Source organism: Pinus tabuliformis, chromosome 9 (assembly GCF_031772625.1).
Source record: "Pinus tabuliformis cultivar Carrire ecotype Pingquan chromosome 9, CPIR1, whole genome shotgun sequence".
NCBI classification, from domain to species: Eukaryota; Viridiplantae; Streptophyta; class Pinopsida; order Pinales; family Pinaceae; genus Pinus; species Pinus tabuliformis.
The window spans coordinates 423,900,026-423,921,689 of record NC_142307.1 but is presented as its reverse complement, the minus strand read 5'-3'; the positions used below and the strand labels follow the sequence as shown (position 1 = coordinate 423,921,689).

General features: G+C 38.7%; 1 pseudogene; it reads left to right on the top strand.

Moving 5' to 3' along the window:
* The first annotated feature begins 2,518 nt into the window (after nucleotides 1-2,518).
* LOC149148959 (glycerol-3-phosphate dehydrogenase SDP6, mitochondrial pseudogene) lies at nucleotides 2,519-2,965 on the top strand (annotated as a pseudogene).
* Nucleotides 2,966-21,664: the final 18,699 nt, after the last annotated feature.

Below are 21,664 nucleotides of genomic sequence, written 5' to 3'. Positions count from 1 at the left end.
AAATCCATATATTTTAAAGAAAGGTTCAAGTCTAGTCAGTGCACTGCTTTGCTTTTGTATAGTAAAAGGCTAAAAAGGGTATTGAATGCATCCCCAAGTAAGAAGCAAAGAAGGCAGAGGGACTACAGGTCACTGTATTGTTTCCTTGTTGCGCTGGGCAGTCTAGTAATTTTTTGGAGTCCTAAAGCTTTTTTATGCACTGCTTTGCAAGATAGGCTGCCAGCTAATAGGACTTGATCTTTCTTGGCAGATACCAACACTTGGGCACAGCCCGAATTCTCTGCATGTACCTAGAGTTTAAATTGGGTACCATAAAATAGCATAGACCTTTTTGCTTTGAGCTGGAGTTCAAACAAAATCTTTTATTCAGTGGGCAAACTTTAGGCAAAATTCTCTGTTGTGATATGTCGAGGTTATTATAACATTAGCAATGGCAGCAGTAGTCTAAGTAATATTAATGATGGTTGAAAGTTCTTAGAGTGTTTGAAAATGAGTGTCTTAGTTTAACAAAATATGAAGATATTTATGTTGAAAGATTTAGTTCGTTATTCTGATGGGTTGGAAGCTACTTTTGAAAAATACATGGGGTATAAAGTTATAAACTACCTCTTAAGAAGGTAAAATTTACATTGGGCATGGAAAATTAATAGCATAATGGTTTCCCTCGGAAGAGGAAAGAAGAATGACCAAGCTGGAGAATGGAGCAAAGGAATCACTTTCTCTGAACATGAATTTCAACAAGTAAATATGGAATGGGGGCCATGCAAGTTAAGAGCACAGAGTAAACATTCATGATCGATTCCGGATAATTTGTATTTATTCCTATGTAAATCTGGGCACAGTACGAATCAGGCTTCGGTAGGCATCCCTTAGTTATTCGGCATGCTGTCATGGAGATGTGGGGTAACGTGTGCTTATGAGATACTTCTTCTGGTTTTATGTGGAATGATAATATCACTTTTAGCATTCTTTATTAAATCATTTTTATTGGCAGGCAACCAATTCTGTGTATGAGAGGTTTATAGATTTAGGGTAAATATAATACGAGATGTGGCTCTGTGAAGTGAACTGTTTTGGCTCATAATCCCTTCATGATTCAACACCTTCATTTTGCTCTCTTATGGCTATTACAGTGGTCATTGCTCTCTTGCACTTTGGAAACTTCTAATTATAACTGGAGATTTGCCATGACGATTGAAGGGTTGCACTGCCTTAAGGGTTGTTCCTAACATATGGCACCATAGTATGGGAAATTTATTTTCTTTGGTTGTTAAAATATATCTGGTTCAAATATGGTAAGTGCCTAGATTTCAAGAGCTGGCAAATTGGTCAGTCTGTTTACACATTGTATATAGCCTAAGATATATGCTTTTCACGTAGTTTTCAAGAGGGGTGGCAAATCACTCAAGAAATCAATGGTGTTTCACTGTGAAAGACTATCTAGGATTTTATTTAGTTCTTTTGTGGGCAACCTGTGCTTTTGTTCAAAATTGAATGTATGTTGTGGCTTCAACATTAGAGCATATATGATCTAGTCACTAGGCTTCTTGGCTAACTTGATTTGGATAGAAGTATTATTCTCTTTTTAACGGAAATATAGATTCATAACGATAATTTAAAAACAGCCTCAGCCTTAGGCATATAATTTACAGAGCGATATGGGTTACTCAAAATTCCTTGAGATTAGGAAATGTGTAGTATAGGGTTGTATCGTTCATTAAACACATGTCGTATAGCCCTGAAATGTGTTTTCAGCTGAACAAACATGACTAGGAAATGCATTTCGTACAATTAGAAATGCTCACTATCAGAAATTGGAAATGCTCACTATCAGAAACGCATTTGCAGATTGTATTGGCATTATTATAACCAAAATGGTTTTGCTGAGTTTTTTTTTTACTCAATTTTCACCCTGATAACAAATAATTTAAAATTTTTAAAATAAAATTGATAGAACACATCAGGATGTAACCACATCAGGATGTCTATTCCCTATATATCTTCCCATTTGAAAACAAATTTCTGCTCAAGTTTCAGTTTATGATCCACCTTTAGCTTTTTCCTAGATGGTAAATTAATCCAGGTGCCAGCACTTGATAGAGGTTCTCGAGGTCCTGTGATTTTTTCGACACAGGTACCATGTCTTGTGATCAAGCGTGACTGGCCGATAGAATATCGGCTAGTTGAGGTATGCTTTTCGATCCAGGTACAATATTTTTTTTCGATCAAGCGAGACTGGCTGATGGCATATGGGTTAAATCAAAGATATATTGGTTACATATGCCTTTTTCTATATATACCTACAACTTTTTCCCAACCTGCAATAATCTGGTGTGGAAAGAAACAAAAACTGATCAATTGATAAGGTGGAACTGCCCTGCTATCTTTAGAAACAGAAAGGGCCCCGGTTAGCCCATGTAAGGGTCTCCACAAATTGATTCGCAAGGAGAAGAAACCTGTCATTTTTTCTGAGAACCCAATTGGTTTTATCGTAGCTTTAGTTTTAAAGTAGGCAGCCATGCCTCGGTTTAGCCTGAGCCAGGCTGCAGCCATTGTGGCAGCAGGCTCTCTGGGCATTGCAGGTGTTTACAATGGGACTGCATTAGGAAGTGAAAAAAATGGCCTAGAATCGGTGAGGAGGAGAATTCAGCTGAGTGATGGGGTTGTCCCTTCAAGAGATGTGCAGGAGTCTGCATTGAAAGGAAGCAGTCCCAGCAGTCCCCTTGACATTCTCATCATTGGAGGAGGTGCTACAGGCTGTGGGGTGGCTTTGGATGCCGCAACTCATGGTCTGCGAGTAGGGCTAGTGGAAAGGGATGATTTCTCTTCGGGAACTTCGTTGCGGTCCACCAAGCTGGTTCATGGAGGTGTGCATATTTTTTCTTCCCTTTCCTCCTCTGATAAATTTGATGACATATTTTGTGAGTTGGTTATGTTTCCCAGTGGAAAAGACTGGCTGATATGAACACATCTCTATAAAGTGTGACTATCTGCAAGAAAATTTGGTTATAGGTTTGGACATATAGAAAAAAAATGCACAATGTTTTTCTATTTGACTAGATGCAAGTTTTGTGAAATAAAACATGGATCAATTCAATTTTTCTCTTCAACATGATTTAGAGAGTTCTGAAAGTTGTCCAATGTTGAAACAGAGAGGGAAGATAGTCCTAACCCTACTCTGTTGTTTTTTTTACTTGCATCAAACATCGCATATATATTTTCCTAGTTCAGAATATGTACTGCTTTGCTGTAGAAATCATACACAAACCTTACAGCTTTATGAGGCCAAGATTTACCTGCTCACAAGAAAAATTGAGGCTCTGTGTAAATTTTCTATTAAGCTGTTCCAAATAAGAAGCTATTGGAAGTTTTTTTTTTTTTTTTTGGGTCTCGAAAAATTGTCATCCAAGGTTGAAACGATGACGTAATATAATAACAAGACAGTGGTAACCCTACTTCGTTATTGTTTAATGATTTCAATCATTGTATAGAGACTTTTCCTGCCCAGCAAATGGACTGCTTTTCTGTAAAAATCACACACAAATCTGACACTATTACTAACTCAAGACTTATTTAATCAGAACAAAAGTTGAATCTGAATTTCTTCTATAGCCGCACAATAACTAAGGGGTTCAGGACTATGGGAATTAGTTTCACACTTATTGTGAGCCTACAAAATAAATGTACAGGCTTTTGTAAGAATGACACTGCTACTTTCATGTGTCCACAGACCTGGGCTCTTATCTGGGATGGCAGAGACTGCCAACTTCGGTGGGGAGATAACTATTCTTTTGCCATGCAAATCCCCACAAGCATGCTCCTGACCATGGACAGAATGAGATAAAATGCAGCCTCTGTCTTGCATACTGGCTTCATACACTAGAGATATAGAAGACAAGTGATTTAGGGTTAGCTTGGATGTGTGCTTGCACGAGTACACAGGGTAAATGATGTACTAAATCCAATATCGTTTATTTATTGAGATCCGTGAATTTAGGAACTTGCTATATGGAAGCCATACCTCCAGTAGAGGCTAAATTTGCAATTAGACTTCTAATATTCACTCTTAAAGGTATTTTACTTGTCATCGAGGATATAAGGTTTGCCCTTCAAAACAAAAGAGTGCCATATTTAAGTTATGGAAATATTATTTCTTGATAAACACAGGGTTTGGTGATTAATGTATATTTCTATCTGGCGTAAGTTCATCCCTATAGTTCTCTAAGCACTAATGATATTGATGGTGGCCTTTGTGATGTTCTCTGTTTCGTATAGCTCAGATGTTATCTCTGAACTTTTGAATGTTGCATTAGATTGTAATGCTTGTAAAATTTGGAATTCTTATGGTGCCATTAGAATTTGATCTTGGACAAATTTTCATAGATGTTGTAATTAATGATATAGGATTTGGCTTTTATTTTCTTATATTGGGAATTAACCAATATATTTGGAATGGAAGTTTATGTTTTCCTACTGATGTCCTACATTTTATATCTCTGTTGTTCCCATAATGCACCCATTTCAATGTTCCTAAACATCACTAGTTGGGTAGAGGAGCATTTTTCTATATGTGGATCTACGAAGACCAAGTTGTGGATTTTTCTATTTGACAAATGCTGATGCAAAAAAAAAAAAAAAAGAGTTATAGATTCAGGGGTGAATAAAGATTCATATAGCATGGAATCTATGTCATAGATCCTGAGGTATTAAAGAAATTATATGCATGAAACTTATACTAGCGCCTTCTAGTGGAATTGATAGTGCACTAATCTGTTGCTTGCCAATATTTTGGTTGGTACCACCTTATAGGATATTCAGGTTCAAATGCTATTTTCCATGACGGATAGTTGAATCTATTTCAACTCTAATTGTTATTGAAGGGTCCCACAAGGATGTCACATGAGCATTTATGATGCCCCCTTTTTAACGTAGATAGCCACCTATGTTAAGGTTCTTCCATGTTGTTATTTATGAACATTATACACATTTGGATGGACACGTGAAAATCAATTGATGGATTTGGTATTGATGATGGAAATGTTGGATGTATGACCAAATGTGTGACTTACTTGGTTACAATTTATCTAGTGCATAACTTGTCAGAGTTATTGTTGCATCGTATAGGCTTATATAGATATGATTTATCTAATCAATGACTTAGTGAAATTATGATTTATCTAATGTAAGATTTATTTCCAGTATGAACAACAAAAATTGACACGTGGACACTGGGCTTAATAAACATGATGTTTAAGATCATGTACCTATATCTATTTTGTGGTTGTATATATGCATGGATGAGAACTAAACTACAGGTTGGAAAGAACCATATGATAACCAAGATATACTATTCCATTGGGGAAGGTCGAGATGACCAATGAGGAAAGGTACGATGTACATTGTTCTATTACATTTGGTATCTACTTGATATGCACTCTTATGACATGAGTAAAATGCAAATGACAGGTGGCAAGACGACCTGACTGGATTATTCGATGACAAGTCCAACCAGCGCTGTAGTGTGGTCCGTGCTCTGAAGGAGGGGTGGAGGTGTTTCCCACCGTGTATCCTCTGAAACCTGGAATCGTGGGGAGGACAGCTGAACGCTCCCCCTAGACGTGTGATGACGATTGCCATATGCCTGCTGGGGAAAGTTCGGTCGAGGTATTCGATGCTTCCACCATGTCGGTTTTATCAGTGGTTAGTATGGCCGTTGCCACTGATAAGGCAGCAGAGGACGGATAGGGTGGGAACGGAAGTAGGTCAAGGTGGATAGGAGGATATAGATCAGTTGGAAACTCTTGATGGGAAGTAATGTCATTGTCTGACTTATCAAATTTAATGCTATAACTCTTTCTGGTTTGCTATGCTTTCAAACTCCTTGTATCTTTTCATTCTAACTTCGGGACGAAGTTTTCTGAAGGAGGGGTGTATGTAATGCCCCACTTAAATCTTATCCTACAAATTGTGTTAATATTTACATTATCTGAAAATATTGAGAAATATTGGTCTAAAATAAATTTATGATTTCCATTATTCAAATTCCCCACTTACCTTCTCAATTTGAATATTGTGTAGGATATGGTCTCCTTCTATTAATTCAAAATATATTTATTCATTTCACATTCCCCAGTGTACCCTCACATTTAATTGGGAGAAGACATAGTCCTCTCCATCTTATCATCAATATATATATATATATATATTCATTTCACATTCCCCAATGTACCCTCACATTTACTAAGGAGAAGACAAAGTCCTCTCCATCTTATCATCAATATATATTTATTCATTTCACATTCCCCAATGTACCCTCACATTTAATTGGGAGAAGACATAGTCCTCCCCATGTAATTACACTTCACATTCCCAAATGTACTTTTCAGATTTACTTGGGAGAAGACATGATCCTTCCCCATTAAATTCTCAATTTTAAATTCATATCACAATTCCAAATGTACTCTAGCTTGGAAGAGAAGTCAACCAAGGATGGGTGAGAGTTAATGACATTAATGAGAGGTGGTTGAGGAAAGAGGGTATAAAAGGGAAGGGGAAGGAAGAAGAGGGGGAGTGGGAGTCTTGCTTAGGATTGTGGGGGTTGGTTGTGATTGTTTGGCCTTGTTATGATTTTGGGAGACCTTGGAAACCTGTGGAGGTTTCTTGGGTTGAGAGGAGGAAAGTATATCATTATCTAGTTTTGCACATTCTTCTTGAGGACACACTATATCTGGTTGGACTTGGGCACGGAGGGCTAGGGAACCTGTGGAGGTTTCCTGGGCTAGGAATTTATTTCCTAGTTGGCTGGGAGGTAAATCCGGTTGGGTCTGTCAGAAGGAGCGTTCGGCTGGAGCTATAAGACAAAGGTATCGTCATCAACCGCCGGAACAGGTATTTTTCCATGGACTACTCTTGTTAAGTTGATATCAATGGAATGCTCACCATAACTTATGTTGCTTATGATAAAATGATAAGATGTTAAATGTTTAAAGCTATGTGAGAAGACCAACAAGTTATTTTATTTTTAACTTTTAAACCAGCGGGAAAATAGATCTATTAGTGTATAATAGGTTGAGGCTCTCATAATAGGATTCAGGCCATTACAATCTGCAACTTCTAAACTAGGGATTCTTCGATCTGCCTCGTAATAGTCCATGGCTCCTTTCATGATCCTATACTTGAGGTCTTCATCCTTCATTATTCATAACTTGCTAGTGAATAGTTCTCACTCTTCCAAATCTACTCACTTTTTGTCTCTTGGTTTCTCCAAAAATGGCAATCATAGGGTTTGTTTTATCTGTCATCTTCTCTCTCTGAAATACTTCCAGTATCTATATATAGTTGCGGCCTACCTCTACTAGGGTTACTTCAACAAACCTTGAGCAACATTCACATCATACGTTTCCCTTAAAATTAGATTTGTTCCTCTAGGAGTTGAGGCTCCACTTATACAATATGTCAAGCCCTATAACCCTCTAAAACTAGGCCTTACGACCCTCTAAACTGCATATAATAGGATCTTGATCGTCCTCTCCTAATTTGAATATATGTGGCCTCTTAATGCTCAAACTTGTGCCTAGATTATTCCATGAGCAATCCAACTAACTTAGCCAACCAACACTTAATACAAAGATCCAACGGACGTCTTCCTCTTCTAGCTGATTCGACTCCTTTAGAAGTATGTGACGCTCTTGTTCTTGCCTCTTTATGGTGGTCACGACCTTCCTTCAAATCCTTCTCGACCTCCTATATCAACCTCCATCTTGGACTATATCTCATCTAGCCTCACGATCATAAAAGCTCCTCCCACTTGACGCATCTAGCCTTGATCCTTTTGCCTTCTTAAATAACTTTTCCTTAGACCTCTTAGGAACCCTCTAGATCTATGGTTTTAGTCCTCTTAGACCTTAGGAATTAATAATTTTCCTTTTAATTTATTTTTAGATTTTAAACCCCTTCTTAGGCCTAAAACCCCTCCACCTAGCTTCTTTTCCCACAAAACCTTTGTGGTTAATTTTCTCCCAAACCCAATGCCTAGGGTTGTGGGATTAATCCCAAGCTACACTAATCAACAAGTCTGTGATATGTTGTTGCTATTTTTGACTCATTACTTGGCTCTATACCTTTTTAGTGCAGGAAAGTTTTATTTGTTGCAAGTGGAACTTGTTGGCCTTAAAACACTTTATTTACACTTTAGATACCAAAGTCCAAATACAAACTCAACTATAAATATAAAATAGAATAGAATCTCAATTAATAGAAAACTTTAAATACACATGAGATAACTTAAAGAATAGAAAATAAAAAATGGCACACCATAAATAATACACAACACATGGAGATTTTACCCTGGAAACCCTTAACCAAGGAAAACCAACTAACCTTTGAGCTTCATTACTCTTATATTCTCAACCAAATATCAAATCCATATTACAATGAGCATTGACCTTAGTCCACACCTAATACCAATGCTAATATAGCATTCAATCTCTATAGATTGTGATCATTCATCATCTCTCATCAACATTACATCATGCTCTATTTATAGACATAGAAAACCCTAATTCATAATTTCTTGAATCAGTATAGGTGCTTGAAGATCATTGACCAAGATACTGGAATCTTGTGATTTCTAATAATTTTCTAACCAATTTTAAATTTAGTCGATTTCCCTTTGACCATCAGTCTCAGTCGATAATGCATGTATACCCAGTCGTATTCCCTTTGAATACTCCAGTTGATTATTATCTCTTGTCCATTGTTCGAATTCCCATAGATTTCGACTAAATTAACTACTCTTTAGCTTAATCATTGTCCTATCAACTCAACCATAAACTTGACTTCGACCATGCCGTTGACTTTTTGTCTTAGTTGATTGTTCCTTACTAAACTTGTTTAGGTTCATTTCTACTCATCTTACCCAACCAATCAATGGAATGACTATGGAATGGCTGAACTCTAGTCGACTGAGATTACTTGCAAAGTGTACAAAACCTCAACACTATATCACTTTTTTTCTTCTTTGCATGAACTATTAATATACTTCCTTTTAATTAACGAATGCACCCACGCACAACTCTTCTTATTTCCAAGATAATTTATTAGCACTAATCATCTTTGTTAGAATATCTACAACAATATTCACCTTGCTTATTTTTACCAATAACACCTTCTTCCTTTCCACCATGTATTTAATGAAATGGTATTGTACATCATTGTGTTTTGTTCTTGAATGGTAAGACAGGTTCTTTTCCAGGAACATTGCACTTTGCATTGTTCAATTTTATGTTATTGGAGTTGTTTGTTGATATAGGAAGATTCACATATATGAGTTTTATTGTCGACGTTTTGGATCCACTATCTAGGTCCATTGTCAAGACATGCAAAAATTATATGAAGAGCATATGAGAATACATAGTGGATAGGTATGGTCAGGAAATTTTAGGGCCGACTAAGGGAAATGTGTGTGTGTGTCTATATATATATAATAAGTTTATATAATAATTAATAAAACATAGAGAGATATATATTAAAAGTTGATGGAATTAATAGAATTAAAGAAATAATACTGAAATATGAAACCTAGATAAACTATATATATATATATATATATATATAATATATATATATATATATATATATATATATATATATATATATATATATATATATATATATATATATATATATATCTAATATGGATTTCCTATCCTTACTTTTTGTTGAGAAAACTTGATCTCTAAACATCGTCTCCACAACCAAGCAACTTCCTTACTTTCATGAATGACTACTATGTATTCAACCTCCATTGTCATAATTTCATGATACACTATCACTTACTCATCTAGCTAATAACTTCACTAAAAAACTTGAATAGATATCCACTAGTGGGCCTTCTTCTATCCATATTTCCAATGCATTTGACATTAATAAATCCTTGTACAATTGTTTCACTTCCATCCTCTAGTCTTACATGGAATTAGATTCAATCATCACTTGTGCCACAAAATTACCCTAATACTCTTTTGATTGTATACCAATCCTATTTTCAAGGTGTTGGCATGTATATGTTCAATACTCCCATTGCATGAGCAATATCCAGTCAGGTGAAAATCATTTCATACATCAAACTACCTATAACACTTGCATATGGAACATTGGTCATGTCCTATCTTTCTCCCTATGTCTTTGGAGAGTATTCAACAGTTAGTCTTATCCCATTGGGAATCAAAACCTTCACTATTTTACAATCCTGCATGTTGAAACATTTCGTAATTGTTTCAACATGTTTTTTCTGATTTACCCATAGTTTCCTAACTGTGTGATCTCCATTGATGTCCATCCCAAGAATGAAATGTTCAGTTTCGAGTTTTTTTTTGTTGAATTTGGAATATAGATATATCTTCAACTACCTGATTGCATCATGTTTCTTCCAACTAATAACATGTCATCAACACACAACACTACATATATGAAACACCTACCCTCCAACTTGAGATATATACAGTGATCATCTCAACATATCACAATCCCAATCCTTGGATCTATGTGTCAAACTCTTGGTACCACATCCTGGGTGATTGTTTAATGCCATAAAGGGACTTCTTAAGTTTATAGATGAGCTTCCCCTTACCCTTTCCTTTAAAACGTTCAAGATGTTTCTTGTAGGTTTCTTCCTCCAAATCACGATGCATAAATATTGTCTTTACATATAATTTCTCTATCTCTATACCAAATGATGTAGCGAGAGACATTAGTACTGTAATTTCTCAACAAGGGAAAATAAATCACCAAAATTGACTCCCTTAACTTGGGAATAATATTTTTCCACCATTGAAACCTTGTACTTCTCAATCTAACCTATTGTGTTCAATTTTTTCTTGAACACCCGTTATAACCAAAAAGCTTCCTTTTATCAGGTAATTTGACCAAATCCCATGTATCATTCTCATGTAAGGAATCCATTTCTTCATCCATGGATTCCAATCAAATGTTACCCGCTGTCAAGTTGATTGCCTCTTTAACTGACCTAGTTTAATCATCAATGATAATTAACACAAAAGTACACCAAAAATTGACTAGGATATAGCTTTTAGGATATTTTCTTACTTGACCAAACCTCCTCAAAATCGAATTTTGTTTTTCCACCTCATTGATTGACTCTATTGACTTATCTAAGTCACTTTCCTTTGACTTCAAGTTGAACACCATATTTTGTTATCATGGTCTCCTTTTTGTAATCTCTTTGATACTAGAACTACACCTAACTTCTCTAAGAATCACATCTAAACTACAAATTTCTTCCTTGTCACCAAATACTAAAATTTATAACCTTTCATTCCATCCTTACAGTCTGTTAGCTACCTATACCAATAGGTTTCATATTTCATGATTGATAAATAAAAGTTCCAAATATGCTCTCCTTTGGTGATTCAAAGATCCCATATTTCCATGAGAAGACAAGGTGTGTACATAAGCTTGATGTTGACTCAATTTTGGATGGATGGTCCAACAGCCTAATCTGGATCATGCCATGTTTCAATTTTTTGTTGTAGAATAGAGAAAGAAGTCTGTCCAAACTGTTTAATCTTGGCAGACCAGTAGCTAGGTAGAGAAGTAAGGTTCCCAACTGCTTAATCTGGGACCTTGGAAGCAATAAGGGTAGCCTTAGATAGAAAGTCAAAAGAAAAAGCCAAAAGAAAAGAAAAGGCACATAAGGGTCTGCAAATCTAAGTGCACCCTCCATGAAGAGACAAAAAATGCTAGACAAGTAGATGGGTAGGTAGATGGGGTTGCAGAAATGTCATTCATTTCAACTGAATCTTACTGGTCTAGCATAAAGGAACATCAGTGGATAGAGAAGCTCCTCTTCTCCATCATGTGGCAGCAAAGCAAAGGAGCATGACTAACTCCCTTTTCTCCCCTTTCACATTCATTACTAACATCCCTTCATCAGTTGTGTTCATGAAAGAATTTAAGGTTTTATGTTGGTTCTTATTCCTTTAAAAGCCACATTTCTTGTCTAAAATTCTTTTCATTTTGATCTACTCCCTCAGCTAAGTTCTTTTCATATAAACTTAGTAATGTCACTCCTCATTCACCTTTTTCCACTCATATTAACCTCTAACTTCTTATTATCTAAATCCCCTATGTTACCCTTTCCCTATTATTATAAACACTATGGTGTATAAACCCCAAGCATTCTATAAATATCCCTTCCCCCCTGGCATTATAGCCATATGTTCACAGTCAGGGATTAAATTGACATCTGGTCAGTTTAAGAACCCAAACCCTACCCCTCTTCCCCCTTCAGAAGTTATCTAAACCATTAACCCCTTCATTTGCTAAAGAACCTTGTAAAAAACCCCATTTTCACCCCTAACCCGCTTCATTTGCAAAATATACATAAAAACCCACTTTTCCCATTTTACCCAAAGTATTGGCACAATGCGCGTTTTGATAAAATACATTGAAAAGTCATACAAATTCGCCAAAGTCCACAGTCCCGCTGGGCGCGTTTTTCAAGCAAATATATTATTTTAATCCCCGCCCACGTCCGTATCAACCTGGCACCTTAACGATCCGTCGACCGTCGGATTGGGCCCTTTTCATCCGACGACTCTCATGCATTTCGGACCGGGCCCGACGTTCGTAAGTTACCTTCCGAAATTTGTCAGAGGGTGACGTCAGGCCTCTGCCACGCATCACCCCCAAATCGTATCGGAGCGCCCTCTGACAATTCCGCTTCCGTATAGAGAGCGGTGCGATATTATACTGCTTACCGTTTCCGATTTCTGTGAACCCGCCTTGCCAACGTCACTACCACGTCATTACCGCATCACTGCTACATCACCGCCGCGTCAGCACCCCCGTCCGCCACTGCTCTGACCTGCCCGCCACCTCATCATCTCCGTGGACCACTCTCAAGCCGCCACGTCACTCGATGACGGCATGCTGATGTCATCCAACCTTGACCCCACCTGATGACGTCATGCTGACGTCATCCAAAAAAGCGCCAAATAACCCAAAAATCCATATTTTGGCCGAAAAATCATGTTTTTCATTACTTTTACAAAAAACTACTGTTGCACCTCTGCATGTATTTTACGACCAAACAAGCGTCAACCTGCTGAATTCGACCCGAGGACCGTTGGTGCGCCAAATCCACCTGCATTTGTGACTATTGCCGACAGTTTACCAGGTATTTATCCCAGTCATTCCCTCTGCGCCTGGTTTTATCCTGCATTCTCCAACAATAGCTTAAAGAGTAAGAAAACACTGTGTTTACCGGTAAATCCCCTGTGGCTAGCCTCCATTTTCAGTTGTAAAGTCGAAATTCGCCTGCAAAGCCTTGTTTACCCGAGTTTTCACAAAACATACAGTTAGTTCGCGCATTCGTGAACTGAGAACCCAAGCTGCACCAATTCACCGTAAAGAGAGTTTTTAAGGCCAAGTATTTGCCCTATCAGTGCTTTGTGCAGTATTTCAATTGCTGCCATTGCCATTTTATCCTCTGTTCCTCAGTAAATCACCTCTCTTTCCAAGAAATACTCCTTTGTGTTGCTCTGCACAATAACACCAGTTCATACCAACATAATCCTAAAGTAACCATGGATGCACCAGTAGCTCCTGTAGCCTTGAATATTGCTCCATTAAATGCCCCTCAGAGAGAATTGGAATGGCAACCATTAGCAGACCTGGATTATCAAATATCAGAAGAAATGCTAATGCACAGCAAGTACCACATCCACTTGTTAAACGAATTAAAGATTAAACATGAGGCTGGAACAGATATATTGGGCATTTGGGATTCTTTCCTCCCTATCTTCAAGCTCCCTCAGGTCAACCAGTTCCCTGACCTAATCCACCTATGTGCTGACTGCTACGACGCCACTCAGAGGGCTGTGATTGACCCTTCAGGCTCAGTTGTTTTCTATGTCACCCCTGAAGCCATCAGAGAGATGCTGCACTTCAAAACTAAGAAGAAATTAGTTCCTTTATCACTAATTGATCTGATAAAGCAAGGAGCTAAATTGGCAGATGCTCAGGTCACCCAACTAAATCAATTGTACATTGACTCTGACACCGTGAAGTACCCTCCCATTTCTCATGTTTACCTCAACCAATTGGGCAGGGACCTTGTAGACATGATCAGTCCCATTCTGGGCTATAATTCAATTGAGTTTGTTGATGAAACTGTGCTGGTGATGATGCTCATGTTTTCCCCTGGCAAGTCTCCAATCTGCTATGACTATGCCACCTACATATCTGACAAAATACATGAGCAATTGATGAACTTGTCAAGAGAAAGGGTGTTCAGATACACCTCCTACATCTACCACTTAATTTTGTATTATCAACATGAGAAATTTCATTTTGCTATGAAGAGAGTGGATGCACAAGGCAATCCAAGGTCAGTGGTTTATTGGTCCTCTGCCTTCCACTGCAGATCTTGTTCTCCATATACTTATTGTGAGTTTATAGACCTCTTCATCCACCCAGCCATGTCTCTGCTTATGAGCTCACCTCCTCCTAGACTAACTGATGAGATGCAGAGGATTCTTCAGCTGTCTAAGGTATACAGCATTGGGGATTGGTACTATTACCAAAACCACACAGTCATCAGAATATATGGGTGTGAGTTGCCACCATACAGATTGCCCAAATATGTGCCCATGAGATTGTTTTCCCTTGAATACTTCAGGCAGTTTGGGAATGCTGATGTGCTACATTTTTCAGGCAAAGGCAAGAAAGCACAGCTCAAAGTAAGAAACCAATTAGGCCACTTCATTTACAACAAAAGGGAGGAAGGTTGGCAAGAAGCAGACAGAATGCTAGAATCCCTTGGTCTACGGACCAGTTTCCTTTGGAAACCTTATGACCCCAATCACTTCATAACTTTAAGAAGGGTCAAGTATAGGCTGGCCAGTTATGACCACGTAAGGTTACCTCACATAGAAAAATATGCAAATCAAATAAAGTGGAGGAGAGGCACCTTAGAGGAAGCTGTCACACAAGAAGAATTAAATCAAAGAGCAGTTAAAAATCTCCAAAAGATGGATGACTTAGAGCTTTGTGCACAGGTATTTGCTCTTCCAGGCACTCAAGTGGGAGCAGCTGCCTCATCCTCCACAGCACATCAGCAAGCAGCCAAAGCTACTGAGCAAACCTCTAGCAAAGGCAAAGAGAAAGAGATGGAGCCAGAGCAGCCACCTCATGAACAGGTACAGCAGCAGGAAGTGCAGCAACAGCCACAGGTACAACAGCAACAAGGGGGGCAACAAGAAAAGGAACAGCCAGTGCAACAAGAGCAAACATCACAGGCCCCAAAATCCACCGGGCAGCAAGCTCAGGACACTTTGCCTCCTAGGCAGGAGACAATAGTGGAGGCCTCAGTCCTCCAAACCCCAAAAAAAGAAGACATAAGTAGAAAGAGGGACAGAGAGACTCCCCTCACAACATCAACAACTCATGGGGAGAAAAGACATAGAATGAATCCCCTCTCAGAGGAAGAAATGCCTATAGGGCAATCTTTGGGCATGGGCCCACCTAGTATGGAGGCATCTGTAAGTTCCTTCCAGCAGGAACAAGAGAGGATGATCGGAGGAGAAGTCAGCTCCTCAAGCCAGCAAAGAGGAGGTGAACTAGGCATCAAGCAGTAGTTCATTGATATAAAGAAGAGGAATGATCCCATAAGAATACAGCTATATAATCATTTGTTGAAAATGGCTCCCACTAACCAGCAAAGACTAATGTCTGCATATGATGTCTAGGAGGGCAAGATGATCATGAGCCATTTTATGCCAGCAGTGTTGCAGCCGCAGTCAGCTGCAGATTACATAAGGACCAACCTTGAGGTCCTTGCCAAGGACATCCACCCAATGGATAAAATCGAATTACATAAGAAAACGGGTGAGATGGTGTATGCCTCCTTGGCAGATAAGACATTGGAGAACTACAGGCTAGAAAATAGCCTAAATAATACAGCTGCCCAACTTGAGTTGGAGAGAGCATCCTCTCAAGCAAAGGACAACAGAATCAAAGCCTTAGAGGAGATAATCATAGAACTTGGGCATGATCCCAAGGACATCAAGGCTGTACAAGCATTATTGAAGTTAAGAGATGCAGATATGGCAGCACTAAGGAAAATGGTAAAAGTCCCAGCAACCATTCACCCACAAACTGGAGAAGTTGCCCAGCTAAGACATGACCAAGATGCAGCAGCTATGCTAGTGTCCCTATACAAACAGCTGATCCAAACACAGGAGAAATTGGGAGAATCAGAGGCTGCACAGGCTGCACTGCAGGCAGCATTACAACAAAAAGAAGGAGGACAAACATCTCAGCCTCCTCCAGAGATAATCAACCTTGAGGAGCCTCCTCAAACTACTGCTCCTCCTACTGAACAGACAGCACCATCTACATCAGCAACTGCACCAACAACAGAGCAGGCTCCAAGCCTGGATATGCAGAAGCTCAAGAATGAAATTTAGGCCTTAGAGGCCCAAATGGCAGAGCTAAATGAGGCCAGGGAGAGTCTAGCCAAGTTGAATGAAAGATATGATAAATCAAAACAAAGTGTTGCTGAGAAAGGAAGAGAGATAAAGGCTCTCAAAGAAAAGATAAAGGAGCTGGAGAAGGAGCTCACACTTGACAAAGTGATAGCTGAGCTTAAGACAGTTTTATGGGCCAACATTGGCCAATCAATCACTGATCAATGGCAATACATTAAGACCATTCATGAGCAAATAGAGCTCATAGGGAAAGCACATAGAGAAATCCAGAGAGCAAGGGCATCTCTTGGCAATATGCCTGAGGTTGCCAACAGAATGATTAATGTGCTTAATAACAGAACAAGTGCTCAGCTGGCAACAATGGGAATTTCCAACAGGACTGATACCATTTTGCTGATAAAAAGAGTCCTAACACTAAGAAGCCTGGTACAAACACTAGAAAGAAGAAGCCAGGATATGCAGATAGAGGTTAATAAATTCATGGACAAATTTGTAGCATTGCAGAATAGAGGTCTTCCTAGCTTGCTGAACAGCGCAGGAAGACTACTTTCCCATGAAAATTATGCCAAAAGGGTCAACACATTTGCTAACAATCAGATTACAGAAAGACCCAGCGCTTCAGAAGAATTAGGGCCAGCATCAGGGCAGAGTCTCTACAACAGGGTTGAGAACCTATTTTTCATCATGAATGAGATCAAACATTTGTTTGAAGTGCCTCCAAATTTCTACAAATACACAGAGGCAGATGAGACTCTATTGCCCACACAGGAGGTCTGGACCAAAATGATACAGTTAATACTGTAAACCAGAGCCTGTATTCAAGTTTTTCCATTTTAAATATATAAGTTATCATGCACAGGAAAATTTTGATAAAATCAGCATGCATGGAGAAGAATGGGCTGAGCCAACTCAGCAAAACTATTCGGCCACTAAAGCAGCACTGACAGTCACAGGTGACAGGGCCGAAAAGATACAGGAGGACAGAGCCACAAAGACATGTCATCCAGCATTTATAACAGAACATTCAACCGACTCAGTGACCTCCAAAGGTCAAAAAGTCTTCTGACAGAATTGAAGAGCATTTATGTTGTATTCAAAGCTGTAATAACTTCTTATCTGTTGTTCTGTACAAGTTGGTGAACATATTTATTTCTCAGATGACTCAACGCTTCAGATATTTTGTATGACCGTTTGTAATATTCCCCCTCGCATAAGTTTGCAGGTGGTTGTTGATTTCTCTTCTAGAGTTTCTTATGCTGTAAATTTTCAAAGTATTAATACAAAGGCTGATGGAATTTCCAAAGCTCGGCGTTATCTGAGTCATTGTGGTGTTTTGCTGAATGTTATAGGATTCCTGTGTACTTCATGGCACAATAAGTCTTCCTTAAAACTCTTCGTTATGTGTTTTGTTATCTTTTCATATCTCATTCATGTGTCTGGGTTTATAGTTAATGGAAAAGAAAAAGAATAGTTCCAGGATTTATTCACCAAATACCCTGAACTCAATCTATGCTGTTATAAATGTTTTTCTTCAGTTATAGTCATAAGGTGTAATTCTTAACTGCTGCACCTCCAAACTATATCTTTCACAGTGATTCTTGTTTCAGGAATTCAAGTTTGCTCCTGTACAATAGATTTCTTTCTTACACCCCCAGCTTAGTGGAAAATTCTTAATTGCTTTTCATTGGTTAAACACACTTCATAATCACAACTTCAATTTTGTTTCATGAAGTATTTAAATGGCCCTGCAGTTTCAGCAACTCAACTCAATATTTCAGACAACCTATAGCCACAAACTCCATTGCCCAATGGACTAGAACTATCTGAAGATTTCCACCTTAGGTACAGAAGACATCCCTCAACCAAAACATAAAACCAAACCCTGAATTCATAACTAGCCTAAAATCTTCACAAAACAGAGACAAACCTTAAAGAGAGAGCCCTCTCTGATTACAGTTTGGCTAGAAACTGTAATCCAAAGATTGGTTAGTGGTTACCCTGCCATATTCCCTTGGGAGTCAAAGGGAACAACCTGGGTGTTAACATAATTGGCGACTCCACTGGGGAGTTCCTCAGGATTTTCTAATTTCTGTATATTTCTTTAAGCTGCTTCAATCAATTTTCATGCTAGCTTTAAGATATACACAGTCACTCCAGAATCTTGTCTGGCCCTTGTAGACACAAAAATATTCCAAAAAACATACTCAAAAACTGGTTCAGAAGCTGGCTCCCAAGAAGAATCCGCGATATACAAGGTCAAATCCTGACCCAAATCCACCAACTGTTTTTGAAAATCCTAATACAATCCCTAAAATCATTAGGAAGCAGCAAGGACAGGAAACTCTTGCTGATTTAAGTCCTGAGACAGCTTATCCAAACCCTTTTCCAACTCCAATCAAGGTTCTATTTCGATCTACCCTTGATTCCCCCAGTTCACCATCCACATCTCAAAGCCATCCTTTCACACCTCCATCCACTGCACATATTCCCTTGACCAACACTCTAGTTTCTACCGTTCCCACTACCCCTGTTGTACCAGTCATTCAAGTTTTCCCTGTCAACCCTATAAATCCTGCAAATATGGCTAATAGATATGCACCCCTGCAGTTGCCTGCTAATGCTGCAGCTCTACCTCAGGACTACCAATCCAAGATCTCATATTTTGACTCCACTGGCCCTTTCACAGCAATTCAGCATGCCAAGAGGATGCAAGACCATTTTGAGAACTATGAAATAGATGATGATAGTGTGAGAATGAGAATCTTTGTTCAGAGCCTGACAGGGGATGTAAGAACTTGGTTTAGATCACTGGTTGTAAATACCATCACAACTCCTGATGAGCTTTATCAAGCCTTTACTAACAGATGGGAGAAAAAGAAAGACCCCCTGCACATACTTGGTGAATATGATACAATCAAACGAGGTCCTCAAGAGACCGTTTTGGAGTATTGTGCAAGATTCAACAACGTATATAACGCAATACCACAGAATTTAAGACCTCCTCCTGATTTAGCCTTGTACAAATTTCCTGATGGTTTTGACCCTGATATGGCATATCAATTGAAGGAAAGAGCCCCTGAAACCCTTGAAGATGCCCAAAAGGTTGCTGTCACAGTAGAGGCTAACCTGATTGCCAAAAGAAACAGGGCAAGATTGGAAAAGAGAACCACCTTCAAAGAAGAACCCTCAGCCTTTGATCAAAAACTGGATGCAATACTCACTGGTATGAAGAGATTGGGTGATAGAGTAGAATCAGTTGAGAGAAAGTCATCATGGGAAGCACCACAAAATAACCCTATCAAGAATCCCAATTTTAGGAGAAATCAAAACCCAAACGCTGGCAAGGCCGGTTCTGATCCAGACATAAGACCTCCTTTCCAGGAAAACTATACTGAGGCATCCACCTCGAATGAGCAAATAGATGACACCCACATTAACCTGATGGGCCTGAATGATGAGCAGCACGTTTTACTGAGTCAAGAAGATCATAAGGATGATGACATTCAGCAATTCCAAACCAGGTCAGGTGAGTCATTTGACTTTAAACAAGGATATGACACAGCTGTTTATGAAGTTCATAAGCAATACAAGCTAAGAAGCAGAACTATAAATATAACACAGCCTGAAAAAACAAAGGATAGCCAGCAGCCCGAAAGAGCCATAGTCACAGAGCCAAATGACACAACTGATTCAGTTACAAATGAAATAATCGTTCAAAAAGTGACTGAACCATTGCCTTCAAAACAACATCCTAGGGCTACAACACCCTTGCACCCTAATCCAAGTAATACTCCTCAAGAGATGAGTAAGAAGGACAAGCCTCAAAATCAACAAAAGAATCAAGAAGAAGACTTAGTGAACAAGGAAAAGGCTGTCACCCACAACACCAAGATCCCATCTGAAAGACCCTTCGACTTAGAAGATGAAATTGGCAAATTGAAGGTAGCTATTCCTCTTTCAGAACTAGCCAAGCATGACATTTATAGACAACAAATCAAGAAGTCCCTTCAACTTACTCGTAATAAAGATAATGTCAATGTGTTGGATGACACCCCGGAATTGCTTTTCGGTCCAGAGGTTGATGGAAAGACAGCAGTTACAGGGATCTTACCTTTCTATGTCAGCCTGCATGTTCATGATAAGATACTACACAATGCAATGTTTGACTCAGGTGCCTCTCACAACTTGATGCCTAAATCAGTCATGGAAAGATTGAATCTAGATATTACAAGACCATATAAGGACCTATTCTCATTTGACTCCAGCCAAGTTAAGTGTTTAGGCTTAATAAAAGACTTATGTGTGTCCCTAGTTCAATACCCAAATAAAACAATTCTAATGGACGTTGTAGTTGCTGATATCCCACCCAAATATGGGATGCTGTTATCAAGATCATGGGGGGCTAAACTCCAAGGTTCCCTACAATTAGACATGTCGTATGCAACCATCTCAGTCTTTGGTCAACCCAAGAGGTTATATAGAGAGTCACTTATGAAATACATGGTCAGCAGTGAAGAAAAACCTCAAAACTTTCCCATATATGCTGTCCATTCTGATATAGATTCATATATTCTCTTCAATGATAATTCGGGTCTTACAAATGATGATGAAACCAAGACACTCAAACAAGATCAGGACATTAATGAACAAGCTGCTGCTCTAGAAATAAAGCTGATCCAATCAAGTGATGAGACTGTCCTAAAAGACAAACTAAATGAAAAACCAGAACTTCAACTCACAATCCCAGATCACAGAGAAGTTATTAAGTCTCCCCTAGAACAAGAGATCCTATGGTTCCTTGAATTTGATGGGTCAGTCAACAAATTAGGGGCAGGAGCTGGAGTTTGGATACATAATAAACAAAACAGTCATGCAGAAGGCCGAGCCTATAGGTTAAACTTCAGGTGCACCAACAATATGGCAGAATACGAAGCTCTCTTACTAGGCCTCAGACTAGTAAAATCCTTACAAGCCATAAAAGTTTCAATACTAGGAGATTCAGACTTAATTATCCAACAAGTGAAGGGAAATTTTGTCACCAATGACAAAAGGTTGAGATCTTATAGGTCTGCTGCTGCTGAAATACTAAACTCCTTCACTGAATTTCAAATCACCAAAATTTCTAGGACCCACAATCTTCATGCTCATAGTTT